Here is a 14,469-nt window from a genome sequence, read left to right as displayed (position 1 = left end):
CCTGTAGAAACTAGATATAAATGTCATATTTTCCAACATTGATATTTTTCTGTGTTTCAGACGACAAGGAAAAGATAAAGAACAGTCTGTAAATCATAAGTTATCAATTCAAATGATTATTAAAGCCACAAGAGAAGCTTCCTGTTATTTGTACCACTCACCTGGTCATGTGATCCAGCTGTGCAGCCAATCATAACTGACATCACTTTCTACTTTGATGTTTCCATGGTGAATGGACTGATTCTTGTTTAACACGTTCATACTCTGATGGATGCATCGGAGAGGGTTAGTGTCTTGCTCAAGGATACTTTGTGTGTCAGCTGGAGCAGTCAGGGATTGGACCACCAACCTTCTGATCATTAGATGCCTTGCTCTATCTCCTGAGCTACAGCCATCATCAAAGCTCTTTCTTAAATCCTCTCTGAGAGGAGCTCAAACACGAGGAAGAGACGAAATTGAGGGAAGAGAGTGGACTCATTAGTAAAATGAAAAACAGCCAGCGTTGATGTTTAAGACAAGTGAGGTAACAGAAATACTATATATGGCAGCGGTCACCATGGCAACATCAGTGTCGGTTGCTACGTGTTGTATTGATCCTGATCTGTGAGCCTCATATCAGGATATGCTGTTGTTTGCTTGATCATTCCTCAGCTCGTCTGTGTGAAGCTGAGTGTAAAGAGGCTCCTGCTGTTAGAGAAACACTCTGATGATATATGATGTATGATATGTCTCTTCTATTTTTCTATGATCATATTTTGATTTTGATTGTGATTGGTTTCATTTGTTTCTTCAGTGGCTGTAGTGTTTTAATGTTTAGATTGTCTTTTTTTCCACTATTGTAATTGTGTATAAAGTTTGATTTGAATGAAAGTTACACTCAAATGCTTTCAGTGTTGCTGTGTTGAGTGTTTGCATGTTTAATGTTTGTATGGAAGACACAGAAAGACATGTGACTAAAGAAATCTGTGCTAGAGTGACTTAAAAAAATAAATAAATAGTAGAAAACAAAACAGATGTTGAATTCTTTAGAGAATTTTCTAAAAATCTTTTTCTTTCTAAACAGAATCCAGAATATTGATCTTTGACATGGAAGCTGTTTCTACAGGATCCTGATGGACACTCAAAGGTTTAGAAAATGTTCTCTTTAGTTGTTTGCAGCAGAAAATCAACCGATGTGAACCAAAACAACAGAAATGCACAAGTGTGTGAGACTACAAATGATAGAATCAGAACTGCTGATTTCATTACTCTGAACTTTTAAAGGCAGGTTTTGTGTCTGAGAGCAGGGACACTTGCTGTGTTCAGTGACTGTAAGTTCAGGCTACCCTTGATTTAGTTGCTAGATGTTTTTAAACTGTGTTTATTTTATAAGGCTCATTAAAAGCCATCTGAACTAGAGATAGACCGATCCGATGTTGCGTATCGGTATCAGTCTGATACTGACCTAAATTACTGGATCGTATATAAGTAATAAATAAAAAAAGATGTAATCCGATCTACTAAATATCACAAAAGCACCTCAGAAAACTTGCGACATGGCGTAACCCAACACATGACCTTAGCACATAGGAGCAGTATGTGTCACGTGATAGAGCGGCTGTGGCGTGCGAGACCTGTCGGCGGTCTGGTGGAGCATTTGGAGCCTCGCGACATGCTTCCAGACCGGCCGACGTGGTTTCTTACGGACTCATCTCAGACCCAAGACTTTGAAGGCTCGCCGGCTGTAAATCGTCTGTAATGAGACGCTTTACATGTCTGAGCTGAAGTTTGTTATCAGTGTTTAAAAAGGCTGCATCTGTGATGGTTGGCATTAGATCAGTGCCTATGGAAGTGGCACCTTGCACATTTGGAAAGGAACCAAGACTGAATTATATACACAGGTTTTAGAGCAGCATGTGCTCCCATGGAGATGATGTCTTTTACATGTTTAAGGAGGATGTTGCTAAGCTGCACACTACAGCATTATGAATAAAGTATGGGTTCATGAGATTTGCAAACCATTTAATTCAATTTTATTTACATTTCACACAGTGTGTCAACATTTTGTCATAAAATAATATTAACAACAAGAAACAACAATAATAATAATAATAATTTCATTGCTCTATTAAATGTGCTGAAAATATGAAGTCAGCCTGCGCGTGCTGTGCATGTCAGTGACGTAATCGCGTGAGAAAGGCGGTTTCCTGTCCTTTTTGGCCCTCGCTGCTCGCCGTATTTCCGCGCGGGTCTGCTGGATGAAGGAGGTAAAGTTTTTTGAACAGCATGTATAACTTTAACTGAGCTTCGTTAGTCTTTCTCAGCCTGCTGCAGTTACAGTTACAGCCGCGTATCTATTACAGTGAACCTGCCGTCAGCTGTATCACGTTAGCATTAGCTTGTGTTGATGCTAAACTGCTATTAGCAGGTCCTGTTCAGCGCTAAGTTGTGTCCGGACGACTTTAAAGTTTAGTTTCCTCCGATCACCAGATATTTGTGGATGGCCTCGTGTGTACGGAAGCTTTGTGGTGAAGCGCTTTGGCCTGTGGGAAATGTAGGAAACATCAGAACGAGCTGCGCACCGCAGTAAACCGCTTTAACAAATCAACCTTATTTTCACTCACTTCATTAATAAAAGTCTAGTCACTTGGAAAACTGCAGTTTTCACACATCTCGCCGTTAATGTCACCCAGCTAACGGTGTAGTTTCAAGAAACAATGCAGTGTTCCTGCCACGAACATCACGACGGAAGCCCTGCAGGGTAGATCTGCGCAGCGGCTCTGACGGAAACGCCACAGATAGTAGCTCATTCTCCTTCTTCCGGTTTCTCCTCTTAGTGTCTCCATAGCAACTCATCTGCCTCCTCTCACCTGGTCCCGAGGATCCAGGTCTGTCACCTGGTCTCAGGTTCACCCTGAGCTGGCCCTCCTCGTCCATTCCAGTCACTCTCAAAGACAAACTGAACATTTTCCACTACGACACATCCAGCTGGGTTTTAGTTTTAATTTGAAGTCATTGTCACCATCTCCAAAACAGACACCAGAGCAGGTCTAACTCCTGTTGCATCCTTCACTCAGTGACCCTTAACAGCTGTATTCACCCACTCATCATGTAACACCACAGTTCCTCTCCTGGTTTCTCTGACGTGTCCAGTTTCTTGTGGGACACTTCATAAACATGCTGCTCTGTCTTGGGTGGTCGGCTTTGCCATTTCCAGATTGAGCATTGTTATATATCTGGGGGATTATTCTTGATTAATTATTTGAGCTGTCACGTACTATGTGGCTGTATCAGTGTGAGTGCAGCTCATCATGGTGTGTCGCACTAATTTAACAACAGTAGATGTATTTAGCCTGATGTCCTCTTTAGAGACCAACAGAGCAAACGCTGCTGATTTTATTTTTGTATTTTATAGTTTGAAAGTGACACTTGGGACACAATGAGTGTGCGTCCCAATGTATTGTGCTCCTTCAGACACAGATCCACACAGCATGTGTATATAAACCATGGAAGAAGCAGGAGCTGTCATTGTGACACACTGCTTAGCTTCACAGTGTGTGTGACACAGGTGGGTCACTTGGATTGGCAGAGGTGAGGCCTGGTAAAAAGCTACAGCTGTAAACTGTAACAGTGCTCATATAGGGGGCTGTTGGGGTTGTCTCACTTTTGGATGCAGCCTCCAGAGGCCGTTAGGGGAATTGCAGTTTTTGGCACTTCTGCACAGGTTTCAGTTTTCAGCCCTGGAGGTGCCGCCTGATATGAGGTGACACTTTTGTCTTTGTCCTCTCACCGTCTGTGAGAGATGAGTATCCACCATGTTAGTCCCTCCCTCTCCACCAGTCGGTCAGACGTCTGCTCGTCCTCCAGTCTGGTTCGGCTAAAAGGGAGATTTTCCTTCCCGCTGTGGCCAAGGCCTTGCTCATTGGGGTTGACCGGTTGGTGGGATTTTCTCTGTACTTCGTGGTCTGTGCCTTCAAGTGACTGTTGTTGTGATTTGGTTGATCACAGAGACCTAAAAGACCTGGTGATCTCTAATTTCCTGCTTCTAAATCCAGACAGAGGCTGTTGTGCTCGGCCCTAAAACTCTTAGAAACAGCATCATCGTGGCTCCAGTGAAGCTGTGAGGAGTCTTTGAGCAGAATATATCATTCAGTGTGCACAAACAACCATGTAGGTCTGTGAACTAAGCTGAGAGTGACTCTAGCTGCACGATTGTGAGTCAGTGTTATCAGACAAGTGCCATGAAAAGCCTCAAAGCCTCCAGTTAACCTGAAACGCTGCAGCACGAGTACCAACAGGAAGTAGAAAGAGAGCATGTTTGTCACATATTAGCTCCTCTTCACTGACTCCCTGTTAAATCCAAGATTTAAAATCCTCCTTGACAGACGAGGTCTCGAATAATCAGCCTCTGTCGTCTCTTTAAAAGCTTGTAGTACAAAGTTATACTGATAGAGCACTCCCTCCTCAGACTGCAGCCTTATTTGTTGTTGCTAGGTAGAATAGGAGGCAGTGCCTTCAGCAGTGCCTTCAGCTGTCTCTCAGTGGCCCATCTCCTGTGGACCAGCTCCCAGCTTGGATTCATGAGACTCCCCATTTAGTGTTTGTGTTTTTTCTCTAAAGCTTATTGTTAGAAGTGGATCAGGTGTCTCTGAGCGTATCCCAGTAACACTGCAGTAGGAGGGCTGCTGGGAGACTTCATCATCTATCACCATGTGTTCTCTTTGAAAGCTGCGTATTTGTTATATAAGATAACGTAATCAGGCACTGTTAGCATCTCTGTTTGAACACTTATTAATAGATACACATGACAACACACTGCCACAGTACTAAAATAGTTTAGCAAAATGCATTTAGAAACAACAATGTACACGTCATGTAAGTTCATATAAAGTTTCATCCAGAAACTTTACATGAACCTAAAGTGTTGTTTAGTTAGTGGGTGGATGGCTGAAGGGTAATCTTGGTTTCCTTTGTTTGGGACAAACATTTGGGAATGTTTGTTTGAGAGGAAGAATAAACTGCTTGGATCAGTCAGGGGTTCGATGTCACATCCCTGAGCTAAAGTCTGATTTCCCTGATATGTGATCATCTGTAGTTTAACAGGAGAGCTGTCTTCACTTTGATCAAACCTCCTTCTCTTGTTCTAATGGAGATTCTGGATGTTCACAGGTATGATCCAGTGACATGATGGAGAGTTTAAAGACGCGGCTCGAGTTCCCCTGCCCTGTCATACAAGCCCAGGTAAGAGGCGGACTCTGCTCTGTGACTCCTCCCATCCAAATGATACCAATGATCCTTCCCTTGTCTGATTCCACAGGTACGAGTGATTTGTTAATGATAGAGGTAAACTAAGTAGCAGCTCACACAGGCAGAAAATCTCTACCATTAACAGGAATTCAGCAATACTCATAAAAAAGTCTCCTGATAAGACAGAGTAAAGAGTAACGTAACTATTTGATAGAGTAACATGACTGTAAGGTGCACTGATACATGTGTGCAGCTGTTGGAGGATTTTAAAGAGACATGAGGTGAGTTTACAGTGTAACAAGATCCAAGACACAGAGTTACTTTGTATGTTTGTTGGCAACCACGAGGGTTTCTGAGTCACTCACACTCGTGTGTTTAATATGTTTATGTAGAGGAGAGGCAGGTTTTACTGAACACACACAGACTCAGGTCCCTGTAGGCACATTCACTCATTCATTCATTCATTCATTCATTCATTCACTCTTTCATTCATTCATTCATTCATTCACTCATTCATTCATTCATTCATTCATTCATCCATTTACTCATTCATTCATTCACTCACTCATTCATTCATTCATTCATTCATTCATCCATTTACTCATTCATTCATTCATTCATTCATCCATTTACTCATTCATTCATTCACTCACTCACTCATTCATCCATTCACTCATTCATTCATTCATTCATTCATCCATTCATTCATTCACTCATTCATTCATTCATTCATTCATCCATTCACTCATTCATTCATTCATTCATTCATTCATTCATTCATCCATTTACTCATTCATTCATTCATTCACTCTGTAGTGTTGGTTTCTCTTCCTCTCTTTGTTATTGTGAATAATGGTACAGAAGTGTGATTTTCTTGTGTTGTAGACGGTGAGAAGTCTTGTTGCAGCTGTCTTAAAGGAAAAAGGGTCAGATGTGCAAATCAGCTGGTCCTGTGGTCAGGTGAGTTCCTGTAAGAGTCACATATGATCATTTCTTTAGTTACATGAAGTATAAAAGAGCAGGAACATCTGCTTCATGTGGTCCTGTGTTTTATCCTCAGTGACTTTGACACATCTGCTGTGAGGCTGACACCTCTGATCTCACAGTGTCAGCTTTGTTTTTATACACAGATATAAAATATGGATATGCACTGATAAACGATCATAGTTATAATATTTCTGACTGTCTGAGTCCAAATTGAATCAAACCTTGTGAGTTGGGATTGAATCAGTGCTGAGCCCGAGTGGCTGAACTGAGTGGGACAGATTGCATTCTCACGTGCACCTCTGTCTTTGTCCGTTTTCATTCAGGGCTTCAGTGCATGTGTGGAAATGGCACAGATCGTTTTGTTAAACTTCTGAAACACTGACTGCATCACTGTTGTCGTTCAGGGCCCAGCACTGGAAGCTTTGTGGCAGCAGTGCTGCAGTGACTGTGCTGTGGTGTGTTCAGCGTGCTGTGACACCTTGGTGTTATTGGTGGACCAGGGCCATGCAGACCTGGACTACATCCTCAATGGTGTCCTCAACCTCCTGCCTTCTGCAAGGTATGCAACGCGCAGTTATTGGACGCCACGATCCTGCCTCAGAAAGCTCAGCTCAGCTCAGCTGTTTGTCAATGAGTCTGATAGAGGCTCTGTAACCTGCATCCATGCAGCGTTACAGCCGCTGCACAAAGGCACAACATGAAAGATAGACCTCAGCAGGACGAGGTTGTGTATCAGCAGGACAAAGAAGGCTCTCTTTAGCATGAGAATGCTAACACTGTGAACTGAGAAGAGGTATGAAGAAGGCCGTGTATGTCCACTGTTACTGGCCATCGTCACCTACAAATTCAGTCTTTAAATCCCTTTAAAGGCCCACTCACACCTCGCCTCAGGTGACCTCAAAGGTCACATGATGGGTCGCGGTAAGGTCTCATAGTGGTTCAACCCTTAACCCTTGGTGTTGACAATGACCTACGCTTTTGTTTATACTCATGTGATGACGCACATGACAAATAGCTCGATGACCATCTCCAAAGAGGGCAACGCCCTGTAGGGTTTAAATATGTGGGTCTCTCCACCTTGTATAAGAAGTGAAACATCTTTAAAACTTAATCAAGTCCAGTCGCCTTCTTTTCCAGCTACCAGTGTGTAACATGGAGTCAATGCTTCCAGTGCAGGAACCCGACTGACAGTCTACAAACTGAGTTAGACACATGGAGGTCACAGCTTAGTCTGTGCTGAGGATAAATCCACCATGTCATTGCTCTCCATCAGGGCTCATGTGTATGGAACGCCAGGACGCCAGAAATTATTTCATGGTGAGAGCCAGGCGCCAGGACTGCCAAAATGAAATAAATAAATATATCATTAAATAATTAATTAAATGTGTCAATAATTAATTAATTATTGACACATTTGAATTAATTATTGACACATTTAATTAATTATTTAATGGTGTATTTAATTAATTCATTATGGCAGTCCTGGCGTTCCATACATGTGAAGTAAAGAAAATAGCTTTGAAAGTTCAAACTGGAAACATGAAAATGTTAAAGGTCACTGTTCCACAGTTCAGAGCTGGATGCTCTCTAATCTGGACGCTAACCTAGTTGTGCAGCATAATGTAACTATTTGAAAACATTTGAAGCAATGAAAACGCTCACACTGTTAGTTTTTTCAGTTATTCTGACTCTGATGTCCAACAGACACACTCAAGGGTTGATAAAAGTCATTCGGCGATTGTTGGAGATGCAGGCTGACCAGAGCGATGGACACTTCACCTGTCCGTATTCTATCAGGTAAGTATCTCATGTCTAATATCTAGAGATGTTCACACATATTGTCTTGTGTAATCTATCAAGCTACATATAGCTTGTAGCTTACTGCTAGTCCAAAGAAGCAGCCTTGGTCCACCACCCACTTGAAGTGCTGTAGGGGTCCGGTGCTCTGTCTGGTGGCAGTCAAAGGCCCTGGTGCTTCAGTCCCAGCTATAAACTGGCTCTTGGAGCATGAGAATCCCAAACTGGTGCATGAGGTTGATGTTGTGGTGGCAATCCCTGAACCAGAAGATAGACATTGGAGGTTCAGGAGCAGCAGGTTGAAGCGTCCTGTTAGGCTTGGCTATCGTCTGGCAGATATTGACAGGATGAGTGTAACTCTTGCAGAAGCTGAAGCAAAAACTCAGCTGTACAAGGAGCTTGGTGAGGCAATGGAGCAAGACTTTTTGAGCTTGGTCCGTTTTGCCATCACTGTCGGATCTATTCCTGGTGGGTGTTGTTATCGATGCTGTTTTGAGTAATTCTGCAGCTGCGTGGGAAACATTGGGAATGAGAATCAGCACCTCCAAGTCTGAGGCTGTGGTTCAAAGCTGAAAACAGTGGAGCACCCACTCCAGGTCAAGGACGAGCTGGCGCCCAAGTTGGAGGCGTTTAAGTATCTGTGGGTGCTGTTCACGAGTGAGGACAGAGTGACAGACGGTGCTGTGGCTGCAGTGATGGGGCCGCTGTAAGAACGAACAGGGTTTAACATTAAAAGTGATGTTTGGTCACAATATAGTGAGCTCTCCTCTTTTTAGTGTATAAAATCTGTCCTGTGGATGATTGCAGACTTCACCTCAAAGGCAAAGACACTCGTGAACATCCGTATAAAAATCAGCGGTGCAACAGAAAGATCTCCTCTGTCCAAATTGTCTGCCAGTGCTCTGAAACACCAACAGACTTTGAGTCACAATAAATAGAAGAAACTCCTGATTGTTTGCTTCCTTTGTGCTGGAACGTGGGGAGTGCTCTGATAGGCTGACGAGTTGGCGTGTATTGAAACTCAGGTCTGGAAATGGCGTGCTGAAGGGTGACACATGTGGTCAAACAGGTTCCGTCATGTGAAGACTGGAAACACGGAGGAGTAGACGTCTGGCCCACAGTGCAGGCTGTCACAGGCACAGACGTGAGCTTCCTTCCTGCACTTGGAAAACGATTGAACAGGCACACAGCACTTCATTCAAAGGCTGATCTATAATGGTATCAGTGGATGCATTAGTGTGTGTGCAACTGCTAACGTTTTGTCTCTCACACTCGACTCTGGTTAGAGGTACGTGTGAGTACACCATATTTTAAACATGTTTTCATCCTCATAGGTGGCAGCTACGTGACATTTTGCCTTTAGATTGTCACTGTGGGAGTGGGTGTGTAAATCCAGTTTGTGTGGAAACAGTACGGATGTTGGAGGACTATTTATATGACTGCATTCTGCAAAAGTGACGATGTGTAGCCAACAGTAAAGGATCGATGCTTTAAAATAACACTGTCAATAGTTTTTAGTGTTGACAGTTTGCACTTGTTCTTTGGAGAACTTGTAATTCAGTTTTATTCATACAGCAACAAATCACAACAACAGTCGCCTCAAGGTGCTTTATATTGTACAGTATATCCTATAATAACACAGAGAAAAACCCAACAATCATATGACCCCCTATGAGCAGCACTTTGGCGACAGTGGGAAGGAAAAACTCCCTCTTAACAGGAAGAAACCTCTGGCAGGCTCAGGGAGGGGCGGGGCCATCTGCTGTGATTGGTTGGGGTGAGAGAAGGAAGGCAACAGGTCTTGTGTGGATTATAGCCTTCTTAGTTTGTCTTCGTTGTAATAGACTGACTCAGTGGTTTGTTGGGAGCATAACTTGAATCAGAGCTGGGACACTGACCCGTCCATTGCAGGAGCAGCCCTCACCCGTACGTCACAGCCCTGGAGAACAGAGTGGACTGCTGGCCGGCTCTGCTGTTCGAGATCGATGACTTTATCCAGAAAGCTGTTGACAGGTAAGTCTTACTGGTTCCTATCGTAGCTGTTATGTTGTACACTACTTTGAAGACAACTGGACATTATGAGATGATCTATTCTCAGAGATTCTTATGACTCCAGTGTGTGTGTACGTTACAGAGATAAAGAGGCTTATATCACCATGCTGGCCCCCTTCCTTCGGTACCTATACTGCCAACCTCACAGGCAACCCGAGCACGCGCTCCTTCGACAGAGTCTTCTTAGGGTGATGCTGCCCATTCAGGGAGGATCCAGGTCCGCCCCCCAGAACAAGGAGCAGGAAACGCTGTCCCCAGTGTCTGACAGGCTGCTGCTCTGTCTTTGTCAGCTGGTTCCACACATGCAGGTAACAAACTGAAGTTATGTTAGGTAACTGTACAAAGACACGTCAACATGTTTCCACTCTGTATGTTACACCATCGTTCATTTGAATGTGTCTCTCTTATTTGCATACGCTCAGATTGACAGGAAGTAACTAATACAGAGAGCAGGATGGAGCTATGTCAGCCTCTCCTCTCTGTCCTGCAGGTGGACAGCGTGGAGGCAGTCCTGGAGCTGTGTGCGTTTGTGGGCGCTCTGCTCCAAGATCTAACTGGGACCTCTGGAGACCAGTGGAAACCAGAGAAAGCGGCGCTGGCTCTGCAGCTGCTGTGTGCGTGTCGGCGATGCCTCGAGTTCAACGGAGACTGCAGACCAATAATCGTCTTAATGCAGCAGCTTGTTCCAGCCTGTCAGGTGATCGCTGTTTGTAGACAATCAGACACCAGCAAAGATAAAGAAGCCGCGCTGCTGTGCTGGTTAACGTGACGTAACGTCATGGCTGTCATCAGGTTTGTTTACACTCACTTGTGTGATGAAGTCAGGCTGTGCACCCTCAGGCTACAGTCACATTAAAGAAAGCAGTGTTGGAGACGCTGTGTGACCAGAATTAGTGTGAAAAATTAGTTTAGACTAAATCTCACTGAAGCCATCAGAACTATGAACACGTGTGGAAGGAAGTAACTCAGAACATGTTTTAGATTCGTCACCCTTTGCTTTGATCGCTGCTCTGATCCTCTGGATGAGCTCCATGATGGGTCACCTGAAGTGGTTTGTTCCCAGTGATGCTGAGCACTTGTTGGTCTCTGCGCTGCATCTCATCCAAACAGCTGATTAAAGCTGACTGAAACTCTTCATCACAGAAACAGCTGTAGTGACGGTTACACAGACATTCTTACGTGGGGATTAAATGAACTGCTCTGCAGTGGTGATTGGTTCATGTAAATACAGAGTCTTCTTCACACACTGTCTCCATGCTGGGACCGATTCTGTTTACACGTTTCACCTTATTAACATCATTCACATCCTGCAGTTGGAGCCTCTCTGAGAGGAAGCCTGACCATCAATCCTGTCCACGCCTACAAAACCAAACATGCTGACTTATTTATTAGCTGTCAGTCTGCTGGTGATGTCAGTAACAAGATGCCTTCTGGCCTATAGAGGTTTACACATGTGGGTCAAATGTCCCCCATTGTGAACCTTGTCAGTGCTGTAATGTGTGAGCCCTCGGGCCTCTGTGGCCTGTATTGACCTGTTGGCATCGCTGTTTGTTTTCTGCAGGAGTTGCTGTTGGATGAGCTGATGATGGGCGTGGCCTTGCTCTTGTTGGAAGCCCCTTCAGATCAGCTGACCAGCCTTCTCAGACTTGGTAAAGTGATTATTTTTGGACAAAGCTCTGCTGGCTTTAGCTTCCTTTAAGAGACTTGAAGCAGTGAAAGAATTAGTGGGAACAAAACTAGGTTGTGTGTGCAGGTCATGGTTGGAACCTCACAGAGCTTTGTGTCCTACATGATATATTCTTTCTCTCAACACAGCACTGAGTTTGGTCCCTGAACAAGCGGAGGCGTCGCCCTGGTTGAGTCCGGTCCTGATTCTCCCCGTGTTGCAGCTCCTGTCCTGCTTGGGTCTCACTGAGCCGCTGTCTGACCAGAACACACACAGCACCAACCACAGGCTGGCTCACAGCCTGCTGCACAGAGTTAGCAGGCCCGCAGATAAACCCCAGCAGGTAACCCAGCAGGTAGCCCAGCAGTTAGCCTAGAAGGTAACCCAACAGGTAGCCTAGCAGGTAGCCTAGCAGGTAACCCAACAGGTAGCCTAGCAGTTAGCCTAGCAGGTAGCCCAACAGGTAGCCTAGCAGGTAACCCAGCAGGTAGCCCAGCAGTTAGCCTAGCAGGTAACCCAACAGGTAGCCTAGCAGGTAGCCTAGCAGGTAACCCAACAGGTAGCCTAGCAGTTAGCCTAGCAGGTAACCCAGCAGTTAGCCCAACAGGTAGCCCAGCAGGTAGCCTAGCAGGTAGCCAACAGGTAGCCTAGCAGGTAGCCCAACAGTTAGCCTAGCAGGTAGCCCAACAGGTAGCCTAGCAGGTAGCCCAACAGGTAGCCCAGCAGGTAGCCCAGCAGTTAGCCTAGCAGGTAGCCCAACAGGTAGCCTAGCAGGTAGCCCAGCAGGTAGCCCAACAGGTAGCCTAGCAGGTAGCCCAGCAGTTAGCCTAGCAGGTAGCCCAACAGGTAGCCTAGCAGGTAGCCCAGCAGTTAGCCTAGCAGGTAGCCTAGCAGGTAGCCCAGCAGGTAGCCTAGCAGGTAGCCCAGCAGTTAGCCTAGCAGGTAGCCCAACAGGTAGCCTAGCAGGTAGCCCAACAGGTAGCCTAGCAGGTAGCCCAGCAGTTAGCCTAGCAGGTAGCCTAGCAGGTAGCCCAGCAGTTAGCCTAGCAGGTAGCCTAGCAGGTAGCCCAACAGGTAGCCTAGCAGGTAGCCTAGCAGGTAGCCCAACAGGTAGCCTAGCAGGTAGCCCAGCAGTTAGCCTAGCAGGTAGCCTAGCAGGTAGCCCAGCAGTTAGCCTAGCAGGTAGCCTAGCAGGTAGCCCAACAGGTAGCCTAGCAGGTAGCCTAGCAGGTAGCCCAGCAGTTAGCCTAGCAGGTAGCCCAGCAGTTAGCCCCAGGCCTGTTTCTCACATTCAGTTTTTGGAGTCTTTCTTTGAGGTGTAGCCACGTAGTTCAAACACTGTTACAATAGTGCAGGTAGCTGTTAGGTGGTGAGTGGACAGAGCATTAGAGCACAGACGGCATCCATCCAAAAATACTGTTCCCCTCTCAGTGTCATAGCAACAGGGCTGTCTTTACTGCCTCTTCTTCAGGGTCAGCATCCAGTCTCTGGAGTGTTGTTCCTCTGGGATGCTTTGCTTGATCCTTAAATTACACTTCATTAACATTCATGGTGCATCTGTAGCTTTGCTCTTTGTTCTTTCTCATTTGTTTCTCATGAATCTGTCTCCCTCAGCCTGCCCCATCACCGCCTCTGTCTCTGAGTTCCTGGTATAGTGAGCTCAGCGTGTGTTTGTCTGTGCTGCGCAAAGTGGCCAACAATCCAGCAGCAGCGACCGATTGGCTGTTGGCGGTCAGCTCCGCCCTGTCGTCCAGCCAGCGCCTGTCCTCCTCTCTTGTCCTGATTGTGACTTATCTCATCATCATGGGTCAGGAAAACATCTGCCAGCTGGCTTTGAAAGCAAGCCAGGCTGTCGCTGCTGCCGACCCCTGCCAGGTAGATAACCCACACAACTGGTTCTCTTAAATCTGTGGCCTGAATATAAAGTAATGCATGTTGTTCCCTCTGACATGTAGATATGTTGTATGTAAGGCAGCTAGCTCGTGTTTGTCTTTCTAAGAGCAGTAAACACATGTTGATAACCTGGTGTTTTGGCACCAACACATGACTTTGAAATGGTTCAGATCAGCAGGAAGATAAAAGCTGTCACTGCTGTGTGATTGCTGCTAATCTGCTGCCGTATAAAGGGAGAGGTTAGGGAGTGCTCTAAGGGGACAGACTTCCCTCTGGACTTGTGTTGGAGTCACTAGCTGCAGATGAAGTGTGAAGTTTACCCCTCATTGTTTCATTGTACCCCTAATGTTTGGTTGGTGTGTTTGCTGATGTGGGCGTTTCCCTCTGCAGGTCCCGCCCCTCGTGCTGCTTCTTTTGTTCAAACTGACCAAAGAAAAGAGTCCCGTCCTGGCTCACGCTGTTCTCACAAGCCTGCCAAACCTCGGCACTCATAAGGTACGCAGCACGACTAAGAAGAACCTGTACTGACTGTGAGCGTCTGGAGACGGGGCTGGAACATCAGCAGCACCTTTCTACTTCATCTGAGCGCTCACAGTGTGTTTTAGTCCATCATACACACAGATGAGCTTTAATCTGTGGGGTCATCCAGGTCATGTAGTCTGAGGAGCTTTTCTTCATCCAGGAGGCTTCTAGAGTTTAAAAACCAGTGACCCGCGTGTCCCAAATACCCGCATGTGAGCACAATCCACCAATAACAGTGAATAACTGAAATGAACACGGACAGTGTTTCTTGTACCCAGTTTGTAGGAGCTGGGATTGGACCACAGCAGCCTCTGTGTGGGATAGAT

General features: G+C 45.5%; 1 pseudogene; it reads left to right on the top strand.

Annotated features, from left to right (window-relative positions):
• Positions 1–2,160: 2,160 nt before the first annotated feature.
• Positions 2,161–14,469, top strand: part of LOC148105807 (focadhesin-like) — a 100,188-nt pseudogene continuing 87,879 nt past the window's right edge.

This window comes from Neolamprologus brichardi, chromosome 3 (genome assembly GCF_056152115.1).
Source record: "Neolamprologus brichardi isolate AB-2024 chromosome 3, ASM5615211v1, whole genome shotgun sequence".
NCBI lineage: Eukaryota > Metazoa > Chordata > Actinopteri > Cichliformes > Cichlidae > Neolamprologus > Neolamprologus brichardi.
Note: the sequence above shows the minus strand (reverse complement) of the source record. Positions and strands in the feature narration are given on the sequence as shown.